The sequence below is a fragment of the Macaca mulatta genome, chromosome 8 (assembly GCF_049350105.2).
Source record: "Macaca mulatta isolate MMU2019108-1 chromosome 8, T2T-MMU8v2.0, whole genome shotgun sequence".
Classification (NCBI taxonomy): Eukaryota; Metazoa; Chordata; class Mammalia; order Primates; family Cercopithecidae; genus Macaca; species Macaca mulatta.
The window spans coordinates 90,211,176-90,223,975 of NC_133413.1; positions in this window are offsets into that span (position 1 = coordinate 90,211,176).

Here is a 12,800-nt window from a genome sequence, read left to right on the forward strand (position 1 = left end):
CTCCTTAGGAGAGCAGGGTTCAGTAGATGAAACAGACAGCAGGAAGAATCCTGGTTTCAAAATATTCCAAAAGAAGTGAGTAGTAGATAGATTCTTACAGAAAGTTAATATTCCCATGGGGGTTGAATACTTAGTATATATATTTCTGTTTGCATAAAGTTTCCCATTTTATGAAAATAAACACACACTGTGGGAGATTTCACACCAATAAATAAAAAGAAAAGAAAAAAATGCACACAATAACTTGTTAAAAGCTTTAAAAGACTTTCTGGTGCATTATCCCATTTGGCCCTCACAGGAACCCGGCCCTGTCATCAGGATTGCCTTCCCATTCTACACATAGAAAAACCAAATCACAGACAATAAAGTGACTTTCCCGAGACACACAGCTGCTGAGAGGCCACGATGGCCCAACAATCAGCGCTCCCGGATTAAGCCTCTGTATTTCATTTAGCAGAAGCCCCAAGTGCAAAAGTTCCTTCTGGCCTCCAAGAGAAGCAGGTTGGAATACGGAGAACTCATTCTCATTGTTGAATAAAGAGTAGATAAGGCGAACCCTATCTGAATCAAAAATAGTTTCACCGTACCCAACCTGAGGCAGGGGGTGGTAACAGAGAAGGCAGCCAGATGGAGGCTTCTATTCCTTTCTGCCATGAGCTCCCCATGACCTCAGGAAAGTAACTTCACCTCTCTCTAAATGGGATACCCTGTCTTCCTCCAAAGAGAAAGGGTGCTGAGATCAATTGGCCTTTGTCTACAAGGGCTTTGAACTTGTTAGTAGAGAGTACTACACAGGTTGCCTGATCCTGCTCCTTTAGAAGTGACTCTTTGAGAACATGTTCAGGAAGATGATTTATGGCCTGGTCATTCCACCCTCATTCACCTCATGGTGTGAATAAGCCTGCTAAGGGCGTCTAAGAGACTAAATATAAATTGAAACCACGCCTGCTGAAAGCTGCTGGGTGCCAGGAGCTGTCAGAAAAACCTGATATCTTTAGTAGTCACCATTTGTGTGAAAGAATGTGACAAACCAAGGCCAAGGCCAAAGGGGACTCACCTTAACCAAAGAAAACCGTGTGTGTGTGTGTGTGTGTGTGTGTGTGTAAAATATAGTCATGCAGATAGATTCCAGTTCCACTAAGGAAACTTCATTTATCTTTCCTTGATTCAGGAAAACAAGTAGTAACAGCCTCAAAACACCTTCTTTGGGGTTACTGAAAAGCTAAGAATGAGTAAGCAACAATATATATCATAGGTGTTGAGAGATGATGGGTTTGTGTGCATTTCCTATTCACCCAGCAATACAGTAAACTCCTGAAGCAAAAAGACCTTTCTTGAGATGGTCTATTTGGTGTCTGCTCTTCCTCCTGCCCTGCCCACCTCTCACACACGGTGTCTGAGGCAGGGCTTTGCACACAGAGGCTCATTCAACACTGACGTTCTGATGCTACGTGTTCACAGCTTAAAGATTTTTTGGGCATTCTACAGAAAAAAAAGCTGACAAGTGACAGACATTGAATTCTAACGTATGGGATTATAACTAAAATATTACCCAAACTAGTAGCACATGTTTAGATGGTTATAGCCTAAGCACAGTAGGGGTCCTTTTGTTATTAAAAATAAAATTTAGTAGAATAAATAGATTACCTGACATTCTATGCCTCTCTACTTATATACACACTCAAAAGCAACCCAGAGATGTTTATACACATAAAAAATCAACCTTCTCATTACTTATCGAGCTCAAGACACATACTATGGGTTATTTTGCTATACGGTACCCAGTATGTGGAACCGAAAGTTTTGGAGAGGTTGCTTGTTCGTTTCAGGATTGTTTGCTCCTTTCTTCCAGGAGGTCACAGAAGGTTGAAGGAGACCAGTAGTTGAAACTAATATCTTATATGTCCACTGTTAAAGTTGAATGAGTATCCACTTTATATAAGACACTATATGAGACTCTAGGGCATGAAAACGTATTAGGTAAAGCCTCTGCTTTAGGGTCTCCATGGATGGTTACATTTAGTTTTAAATACTTGGTACACCACACCTTTCCAAGTTTTATTTCTTGCCTATCAAATGCGCCACCCAAGGTAGTGGATGGCACAGCTATAAAATGAATAAAGCCAAACACCATTTTTCCTAATCCCTAGGTCCATAATCCTTGATAAGCATCATAAAAGAGCAATGCAGTGTAAATAGAGCACTCAGGGCATCATAAAGTGTAATGAATAATTTGCACAGATCTATTTTTCAATGAAGAAATAACTTTCCTTGGATCTTTCACATTAGGACACAAGAGAGTTAAAATAAAAAAAGAAGAAAGAGAGGCAGCAGAGCAGGGAAGAGAACAAGGAAGAAAAAAGAAAGAAAAAAAGAAAAAAATCTTTCTGTTGTTTTGAAAACTGGATCAATTCTTTCTTTTTTTTTTAAATTATATTGATTCTTAGAAGAAATGAAGTCACTGGATCACGTTTCTGCTTATTTTAGAGCCACAGTAGTTTTGTTGCCAAAGTTACAAGCTCCTTCCTCCCATTAGAGGAGTCCTAGGCTCCAAACTCATTATTACTTCTCTCCGTCCCTGAGTTTGCCCACAGAAGTGGCCTCCCATCCCTTGCTTCTGTACCTGTGTGATGGAATCAGTGTCAGATTTCAACTTGGAAACCTGGATAAACTCAGAGGCTGTATTAATCCTGTTTGAAATCTACCAACCATATGACTTAAAAAGAGGATGAGAAACTAAATTCCTGGTTGAATGAGTTGAGGATTTCCATAGCACCAGAGACAAAACAGACTGAGGAAAACAGAAAACATCTCTAGCATGTGGCTAGAGGCAGAACAAGCCCTAACATTTAGACTTTGAAGAACCATAGCTGGGCCTACGGGACAATCTGGAAGTGAGAACATCAGGCTCTTCAAAGAAGCTTCTGTTAATGAAGGCTGCTGCAGGGCCAGGCTGCAGCTCAGGCTGTAAGCAGACCGTCAATCAACACTTAGTTCTCCTCCTGGGCACCTGACACTTCACACATCAGTCCAGTTTAGGCAGGCTGAGTATTCTTAAAATTAAAATGCCTGTGTTACACTGACGCTGAAGATAAAGGGGGGGCAAGAGAAAGAATGAAGAGGCAGAAGGACTCAGGTATAGGACTGAAATCACTGGGCAAAACACTGCCAATCTCAAGATCTGATTTCATTCCCAATGTCCAAGTCACAAAGAAGTTCTTCTGACATATACAAGAAGTCCAGAGTAAAAACTCCAGGAGATGGAAGCATGTTCATTGCCGAAATTGAATTCCTTGGCCATTTTAACTCCTCCTGAATTTTCGCCCTCAGAGCATTCAGGTTTGCAGATTGGCACCTGAAGCACAGGAGCTCATTAAAGTCTTGACAATTCTCCAAAGATCATTGTTAGTCCCTGGTGACAATACCACTAGTGGGCACAGAGCTACAGAGTCCTAAATGTCAATGAATGATTTTGTTTTCTTTGGAAATATTGATCTTGAATGATCAGGGGTCCTACAGGCAGAGGGGGAAGAGATCTCAATGTGTGTTTGGTGGCTGGCAAATCAAGTAAGCACCCAGTTGTTTTCTCATAGGGTTTCTGAGTTCACACCATGTGGCAGGAGGCACTGTTGCAGCTCTCGGCTCCAATTTCCATCCCCTCTGTGTTACTAACTCCTGTTAGCATCACATCTAACCCTTTAATTATTTAGGAATCTCGTAAAGCATTATTGATCAACCACTCTCATTTTACAGAAATTTTAGTTCAAATACATATGAGAGTATGGAGCAAATACCACATTATGTTATACACACACACACACACACACACACACACATATATATACACATGTATATATATATGCAAGTGAAAACCATCAGTTCTTATCATGAGAGGGACCCACATCCTTATTTGCTCAGTTAGTTTAGCAGGTGCTTGACACTGAAGAGAAATGAAGCAGAATTTAACTTCTTTTTTTTTTTTTTTTTTTTTTTTTGAGACAAGATCTTGCTCTGTTGCCCAAGCTGGAGTACAGTGGTGCAATCATAGCTCACTGCAGCCTCAAACTCCTGGGCTCAAGCAATCCTCCTGCCTTAGCCTCCCAAGTAGCTGGGACTATGGGTGTGTGGCACAACTCCTGGCTAATCTTTTTTTGTTTGTTTGGTAGAGATAGTGTCTCCCTATGTTATCCAGGCTAGTCTCGAGCTCCTGGGCTCAGGCAATCCTCCTGCCTTGGCTTCCCAAAGTGCTAGGATTACAGGAGTGAGCCATTGTATCCAATCAGTTTAACTTCTTAACCCATGTTCTACTTCCTCAATATTATGATTCCTCTACTCCTTATTATATATGCCTTGTTTTCTTCCACCATTGAAATTGCTCTCCAGAGTTTCCTCCACAATCTAACATCCTGTGGGCAGCACTGAATTAGGTATTCTTAAATGACTTGCAGACCTTGGCCTGGAATGACCCAGAACCTCCCTAGGAAAGGCAACTGGGCTTCGAGCAGCACCTCTACCCTGCCTTTAATCACACCTCAACCCCCATGACACAAACCCTGTAACTATTGCCCAACCCTTGCAATCATGTCAGGAGTTGTCCCAGGCTGTTGGGCAGAAGTACTCCAGCACAGAGTTTGGTATTATAGCTTTGCTCATAATATATTCTGAGTTCCCCATGAAGTTTCCAGGCAGAAAGATGACAAGATAATGAGGCATATGGGGTCTGGAGGTGATGAAAGAGCTACTAGTGATAAGGGGATTTATGAGACTCTTTCCACTACTTACTACTCTCCCCACATGACTAAGACAAAGTTCTGGTGAACTCTCCTGCAACATTCTGGCCCTTCCCAGTAACTCATAGGCCACAAAAAATTATAAAATAGCTATAGTGCATCTATCTGATATGCTCTTTTCTCCCATTGCTGTTCACAGCACTGTAATGTAATTTTTCTTTTCTTTTATTTAGACAGAGTCTCATTCTGTCTCCCAGGCTGGATTGCAGTGGCACAATCTTGGCTCATTGCAACCTCCACCTCCCGCGTTCCAGCAATTCTCCTGCCCCAGCCTCCCATGTAACTGGGATTACAGGCACCTGCCCCCACGCCCAGCCAATTTTTACATTTTTAGCAGACACAGGGTTTCACCATGTTGGCCAGGCTGGTCTTGAATTCCTGACCACAAGTGATCTGCCCACCTCAGCATCCCAAAGTGCTAGGATTACAGGCATGAGCCACCTCACCTGGCCCTAATTCTTTTTTTTTCTTTCTTTCTCTTTCTTTCTTTCTTCTTTCTTTTCTTTTTCTTTTTTTCCTTTCTGTCTTTGTTTCTTTATTTTTTTGAGACAGAGTCTCATGCAATGGTGTGATGTCGGCTCACCGCAGCCTTGACCTCCTGGGCTCAAACGATCCTCCCACCTCAGCCTCCCATGTAGCTTGGACTACAAGTGCCTGGTCAATTTGGCTTTTTTTTTTTCTTTTTTTGTAGAGATGGTGCCTCACTATGTTGCCTAGGCTGGGCCCAAGCAGTCCTCCTGCCTCAGCCTCCCAAAGTGCTGGGATTATAAGCATGAGCCACCACATCTGTCCTTGTAATCTAATTCTTTCTAAGGAAGAAACTATAGCAGAGAAGGAGAAAAAGAAGAGATGGAGACATCTGTTAAAAATATCCAGCGTTGGAGATTTCCTAATCTACAAATTTATAACCTCTAAGTGTTAGAAAGAGCATAAAGAATATCTCCTCGGCTGGGCACAATGTCTCACACCTGTGATCCTAACACTTTGGGAGGCCAAGGCAGGTGGTTTGCTTGAGTCCAGGAGTTCAAGACCAGTCTGGCCAACATAGTGAAACTCCATCTCTACTAAAAATACAAAAAAATTAGCTGGGCATGGTGGCACACGCTTGTAATCCCAGCTGCTTGGGAGGCTGAGACATGAGAATCGCTTGAACCCTGGAGGCGGAGGTTGCAGTGAGCAGAGATAGCAGCCATGCATTCCAGCCGGGGTGAGAGAGCGAGACCTTGTCTCAAAAAAACAGAAAAGTATCTCCTCAAAGAATGCTACACTTGTACTTACATTCCTCTGCCATTTTCCTGCCCAAGAATCCACGTCCTGCATGTGACTGCTACTGAAGAAGGCAACACCCACTGAGCTGGCCATCCCTTCCATGCCAATACAGTTCAGCATCTCAAAAGGGGACGACCCTGAGGCCCAATCTCAGCTATCCTATTACCATTAAAGTGTTGTGTCAGCATGCAGCCTGAGTTCATTTTCTGAAGTACAGCTCTTCTCTTCATGTTCTAAATCAAATACAAGGGACTCCTGGCTTGGTCTTATTGCTGACATCTTTCTTGTTCCTTCCCAGGTGAGCTATGCATGATTCTCTCCCTATATTTCTCATCATAAACCAATCCCTAATTCCTTAAAGTATTAGCAGCTACCTCAAGGGCTTGTAGTGAGGACCAAATTAAGCATAAATAGAAAGTATGTAGGGTGGCAGCCAGCACATAAAAAGACCTCTACCAATATCGACTATTATTAACTATCATTATCTATGTGCATTTATCTTTATTCCACCCATATAAGCATCTTTTGAGAAGAGGGACAAATGAGTCTAAAAACTGGACCTAGCATTCTCAATGCAATGGCACCTAAAAGACTCAAGAGAAGGGCTGAACTTCCCTCCTCCATGAGACATTCCAGCCAAAATAGCCCTGCCCTTTCCCACCAGGAAGTCACATTACACACATGGGTCTTGTTAGCATTTCGTTCACCATGACTATTTTGACATTTCTGTTGTTGTCATTGCTCCTAGATGCTTAATATATGCTTTGAATTACTTTCCTTGAAAACAAACAAAAACTCTCTTTACACAGGTTTTGATTGGTTCAAGTCCTTCACTAGTATTTGCTTCTCCTTCAGTTTAGCATTACCAACAAGTTGTGATGTACTAATTATATTTCTTTCCTGAGGATTAAAAGGCACTAATTGGAGTAAATACGCATGAAGGCATCTGTAGGAATATTTAATTAAAACACATCTGGGCAGTTCATTGATAGCTCGGTGAACACACAGAGCACTGTTTTTGAGAAACACAATTGAGACTCAATATTTATTGATTCTACCATGTGCAAGTTATTATGGCAAGTTTCCTATGTGGAAAAAATGTAATTTTATGGGAAAAGATGGTTGTTAATTGAAATATATGTCTATATACAATGTGTAAGATGCATAGAACAGACCTACTATAAAGAATCACCAGAGGTATTTCTTCATCAAGCACCAGCAAATACCTGACATTCCCTACACTGAGCTCACAGCAGATATCAGGAATGCATCATGGCTCAGCCCAGACAAAGCCCTGGAACCCTCCTCAACACAACTCCTTAGGAAACCTACATGAATCAATCAGAGTTTATCTAGTCATTCATTTGCTCAGCAAATATTTATTGCTCACTTACAATGTGCCAGGCATTGTCATAGGTGCTGTGCTGTAGCAGTAGACAATACAGAATTTGGTCCCTGCCCTCCTGGAGGGCTCATGAAATGAGGCTGGCATTCAATACAAAAGCTTTTCCCATTCCTGACTTAGACTATCTTGTACTATTATAATTTGTCTATTAAAAGATATAAGACAAGAGAAGGAAAGCACACAACTACTCTGTCTATAATTTCCAGGATCCAGGACTTGAACTGGGCCAACAAACTGGAGCAAGAAAAGTATTCTAGATTATGTGCTAGAAAGCGGGTGTATTAGTCAAGACCTCTTTGGCTACAAGTTAATAGAAAGTCCAATGTAAACTCATTTTAAATGGGAGAGAAATTTATTGCTTCACTGTTTCGGAGTCTGAGCTGTTCCCCAATATCTCATAATCATATAACTCCTAATTATTACCTGGGCATGTGGCCACTAAAAACTACTTTTCCAAGCCTCCTTCACACTAAGCTTTAGCCAAAAAGATATAAAAAGAAGTCGATTTGGCAGCTTCTAAGTATCTTCCTCAAGAGACAGAGTGCACATACACTTCACCTTCTTTCTTATGTCTTCCTCCTTCTAGCTGCCTGGAAAACAGAGGTTGTTATCTTGGACCTTAGGATAAAGGTCATATCCTGGGGATAGTGGAGTGATGATCTGGAAGAATTCGGAGTCTATGAGGACTTTACCAAGTGGAGCTGCCACACTAGCCCTGTCCTGAGTTACTCCAGACTTTTACATGAAAAAGAAGCATCCATCCCACTTAAGTCATTGTTATTTTAGGTCCACATGACTCACAGTGAAGCCTGATCCTAATGACATACTCACATGATGGGAAGTCCTGCATTAGGGTGGGCCTTGGGAATGGTCTGCTCCAGTGACTCTAGCTCCATTCCTCTGAAATACTCTTGGCCTCTGCTCTCCTCCATGAGCAAGACTCATCTCAGACTGGTAATGACATAGGTGAAGTGGTTCTAGACCCACTACATCTGCACATGACAAGATGTAAAAGAAGAGGGTAAACGTTGCTTCCAGAAGTTTTCCCAGAAAAAATAAAACAAACTAAGGAGTCCCCAACAAACCTCTCCTCTTGCATTTGGACCTGAATTGAATCCTGAAACGATCAGTAGCAAGTGGACAAGATTACCCTTTGACCAAATAGAACCACTCATAGAACTTCCAATAAGCTTATAAACTGGTGAGAGAGGGTCAGATGGCTGAGCAAATCTGACATTGTGATAGAAAACAGGAAAAGTAATGATCAGCATAACAAACCATGCAAAACGTGGTGGTCTAAAAACAACAACTTATTTAGCTTACAATCTGCAATTTAGACAGGGACAACCATCTCTTTTCTACATGGCATTGGCTAGGAAAGACAGGTTGCTTGATAATCAGTGGGGGCGCTCCTTACTCCTCACTCTATGTGGTGTCTCTACATGGTCTTTCCAGCATGGTGGCTTCAGAGTCACCAGACTTCTTCCACGATGGCTCAGGGTCCTGGAGGCACATGTCCCAAGATAGTCAGGGGAGTGCTACTATCTTGCTTTTTCTAACTTAGCTTCATTTCCATTACATATATTTGTAGAAGCAGTCTAAAGGCCCACCCAGGGCCAAGGGATGGAAACATAAATTCCATATATTTATGGCTCAGTGGCAAGGTTCTGAAGAATATGTGACACTGGAATTATTGTTGTAACTTCTTTTGGAAAATGAAACCTGTCACAAGGAAAATGGGAGCTTGATAGGCCACCAAAAATATTCACCGCCAGTAGATAAGTCCTGTATACAAACACCCACCTGCTTGCTGTACAAAGTGATAGGTGCTTTAAGGCATAAGATGCAACCACAAAAATATAAGTATGAGAAGTAATGCTTAGGTTAATTATCTAGATTTAGCCATTTCACAATACATATATATGCCAAAACATCATGTTATACACCATTAGTATATACAATTTTGTCAGTTTAAAATAATAATAAAATAAAAAAGTATGCAAAGTGCTACAACAGTTCAAAAATGCAAGAGATTATATTTCTGATTGCAGGGGTGTGCAGAGAAGACAGCATTTGTAAGTGAGTCATGAAATACAGGAAAGGTGCGTATATGGGGAAATATAGATAAGAGGATTCCAGTGACAGATCAGGTAAGTAAATCCCAAGATACAAGAAAGTGTGTGAAAGACAGAATTCCAGATTAAGGGACTCCCATAGGTAAATCCAGAGGAGGAGGTGCCTAAGCAACAGTGCTAAGTTCATTCAACCAATTGCTCATCTCTTATACTTATTAAAGATTTATAATAATGTTTTCCTAAGACTCTCCTCTGAAAACTATTGGCAAAATAATATAAGTAATTGAATAACAGGTAAGCAGGCCAGCAGACAGGAGAAAAGAGAGGTGATAGGGGGTGGTGGAGAGAGAAAGAAACAAAGTACATCCATAGTAGGCACCCTCTGTCGGAAGCCACCAGCTTACCTGATTGACTTAATGGCTGCCTACACTGACTTCATGGCACTTGGGCTGATGATCCATCTTAATTGATTTTGTGCCACTATAACAAAAGACCTGAGACTAGGCAATTTAGAAATAACAGAAATTTAATTCTCACAGTTCTTGGGGCTGGGAAGTCCAAAATCAAGGTGCCAGCAACTGGTGAGGGTCTTTCTGCTGTGTCCTCACAGGGAAGAAGGCAGAAGGGGCAAGAGAGAGAGTGATCCCACTCCTGCAAGCCCTTATTATATCAGCATTAATTCATTCATGAGGGCAGAGCCCTCCTGGCTTAAACATCTCCCAAAAGGTCCCATCTCCTAACACTGTTTCATTGGAAATCAAATTTCCAACACATGAGTTTGGAGACACATTCAGACCATAGCACTTTCTATAAATGAAAGGGATGATTTTAAAACCACCAGGTGCTCTCAGCCTATTTCACATAGAAAATAATCATATTTCTTCACAACCCAGATAAGCAGGATTGAGGGCCAGAGGTGACCTGCTCTTGCACAGGGGCTGTAGCCCCCTAAAAGCTGAGAAGATCAATATCCCACCACACATATAACATGGTTTATGTTACAGTGGGTCCCAGCCTCAGTTGCATGCTGAAGTCCCTTTATGAATTTTTATAAGATTACTGATATAGTGGTCTCTCCCAATATTGTGAATATAGCCAGGCCACAGAATGTTTTGAATATTTGCTTCATGGTTTTTGAATACATTGATTCAAATACAACCTGATCATCAAGAACTCTCTAGAATTGACTCTTACATAATGAAGTCTTGAAGGCTTAACAGTTCAGAGTTCATCTTCACAGTTGGAGTTTCTACCTTGTAATAATATTTAATCATTTCTCTACAAAGGAACAGGAGTAACTCTGTGAGTGGTGGGGAAAAGCTCACTCTAAATGTTTGTATTATGCTAAACTTCCAACTATGTAGAAGATCTGGACAATTTTTTAAAATTTCCTATCCAGATGTGTGATTTTATTTAGACTCCCAGGGGAAAACTCTTTGTTTCTGACATTCCTAATAAGAAGAGACATTTTTGTTATTAGACATTGAGGAATTTGAGCATAAATAACTCAGGCCGGGAGTGCTCTTTGTGACTCAAATGTATGTATCTCCAAATTGGTCTCTGCCCATGATAAAAACAGGGAAAAAAACTGCCTAACTGCCTATGACATGAGATTTTCACTGACTTGGCAATACATTTTCCAATAGAGGAGTCAGGGGCAACTTAGGTAATTTTAGTAGCAAAAGCCCATGGGAAGTTTCCTACCATGGATTATATTCTTTAGTTCATCACCACAATCATACCAAGAGTTAAGAAATGCTTTCAGCCACCAACCAACAGTGAATTCACTTTTCCTTCTTGGGGTCTAGGCAAGCCTGCCATGTGCAGCTTAGATCCCTCCGCCTCCACCAGAAGGTTCCAGTTTTCCAGATGAATCTCAGCATGCTGTTGTCATTCTAGTCTGGTGAAAAGCAACATGTATCTCTTTTTTTTGTCACCTGAAATACAAAAAGGATTATGACGTTTTGGGTACTGTTGCAGGTTACTGGCCATAGATGGATATAGCAGCTCTGGGGTGACTCTGTAGTGAGGCTCAGGAGGAAAGGGGGCTTTCTGCAGTCTATAACTTGGGTTGAAAGCTGTTGATGATCATTTGAAGTCAGACCACCTAGGTTCAGGTCCCTGCTTAACCAATTGTTAGATATATCTTGGGCAAGTCATTGAAACTCCAGACACCTCGTCTGTAAGATGTAGTTTGATCATGATTAAGTTTTGCCAACTATCTCAGAGTCAAAAATACAGCAATTGGAGCAGTTTGGTTTCAATAGTAAGCCACTCTAAGGGTCAACAGTCTATAGTGCGAAGTATATGGGGTTTTGAACCATAAGACACGGATAAGGCTCTCAGCTGCTCTGAGCTTCAGTTTCCGCCTCTATCATATGGGTAATGTGAATCAAAGATGGTCAGTCAGGAAGCTTGGGGTCATAGCCAGCACTTGCACTTGGTAGCCTTAGGCAAATCACTTAGCTTCACTGAGCTTCAGTTTCCTTCACTGTTCAGAGAAACTAATATCTACTTTTGTATGTAACTGTGATTTTTAAATGGAATAATGAACATATATAAAGAATCTTGTAGGGAGATATCTAGCATATAGGAGGCACTTAACAAATGGAAACCATTATTATTTTTGTCATTATTTTGTCATTGCTATAAAGAACTACCTGAGACTGGGTAATTTATAAAGGAAAGAGGTTTAATTGACTCATGGTTCCACATGGCTGGGGAGGCCTCAGGAAACTTACAATCATGGTGGAAGATGGAGGGGAAGCAAGGCACATCTTACATGGTGGCAGGAGAGAGAGAGTAAGGTGGGAAAGTGCCACAATTTTAAACCATCGGATCTAATGAGAACTCACTATCACAAGAACAGCAAGGGGAGAATCCGCCCCCATGATCCAATCGCCCCCTACCAGGTCTCTCCCCTGACACACAGGGATTACAATTCCAGATGAGATTTGGGTGGGGACACAAAGCCAAGTCATATGAGTCACTATATGTAAATGTATCTTGTAATTGTGTACAAGGCTATACACATATCAATTAGTATTAATTTATCTTTTCCTCCACCATGCCTAAGGATGCCAACATAGTGAAATGCCTAAAAGTATTACCTTATAAAAGTAAATAAGTTAGCTTGGAATCAGAAACAATAATTCAAATAAACATATTTGAATAGTCAAGAGCTTGGGAAAGGAATCAGGCTTCTTAGGCTAAATCCCAGCTGTGTGCCCTCAGACAAATCACTTAGCCTCCCTGTGCTTC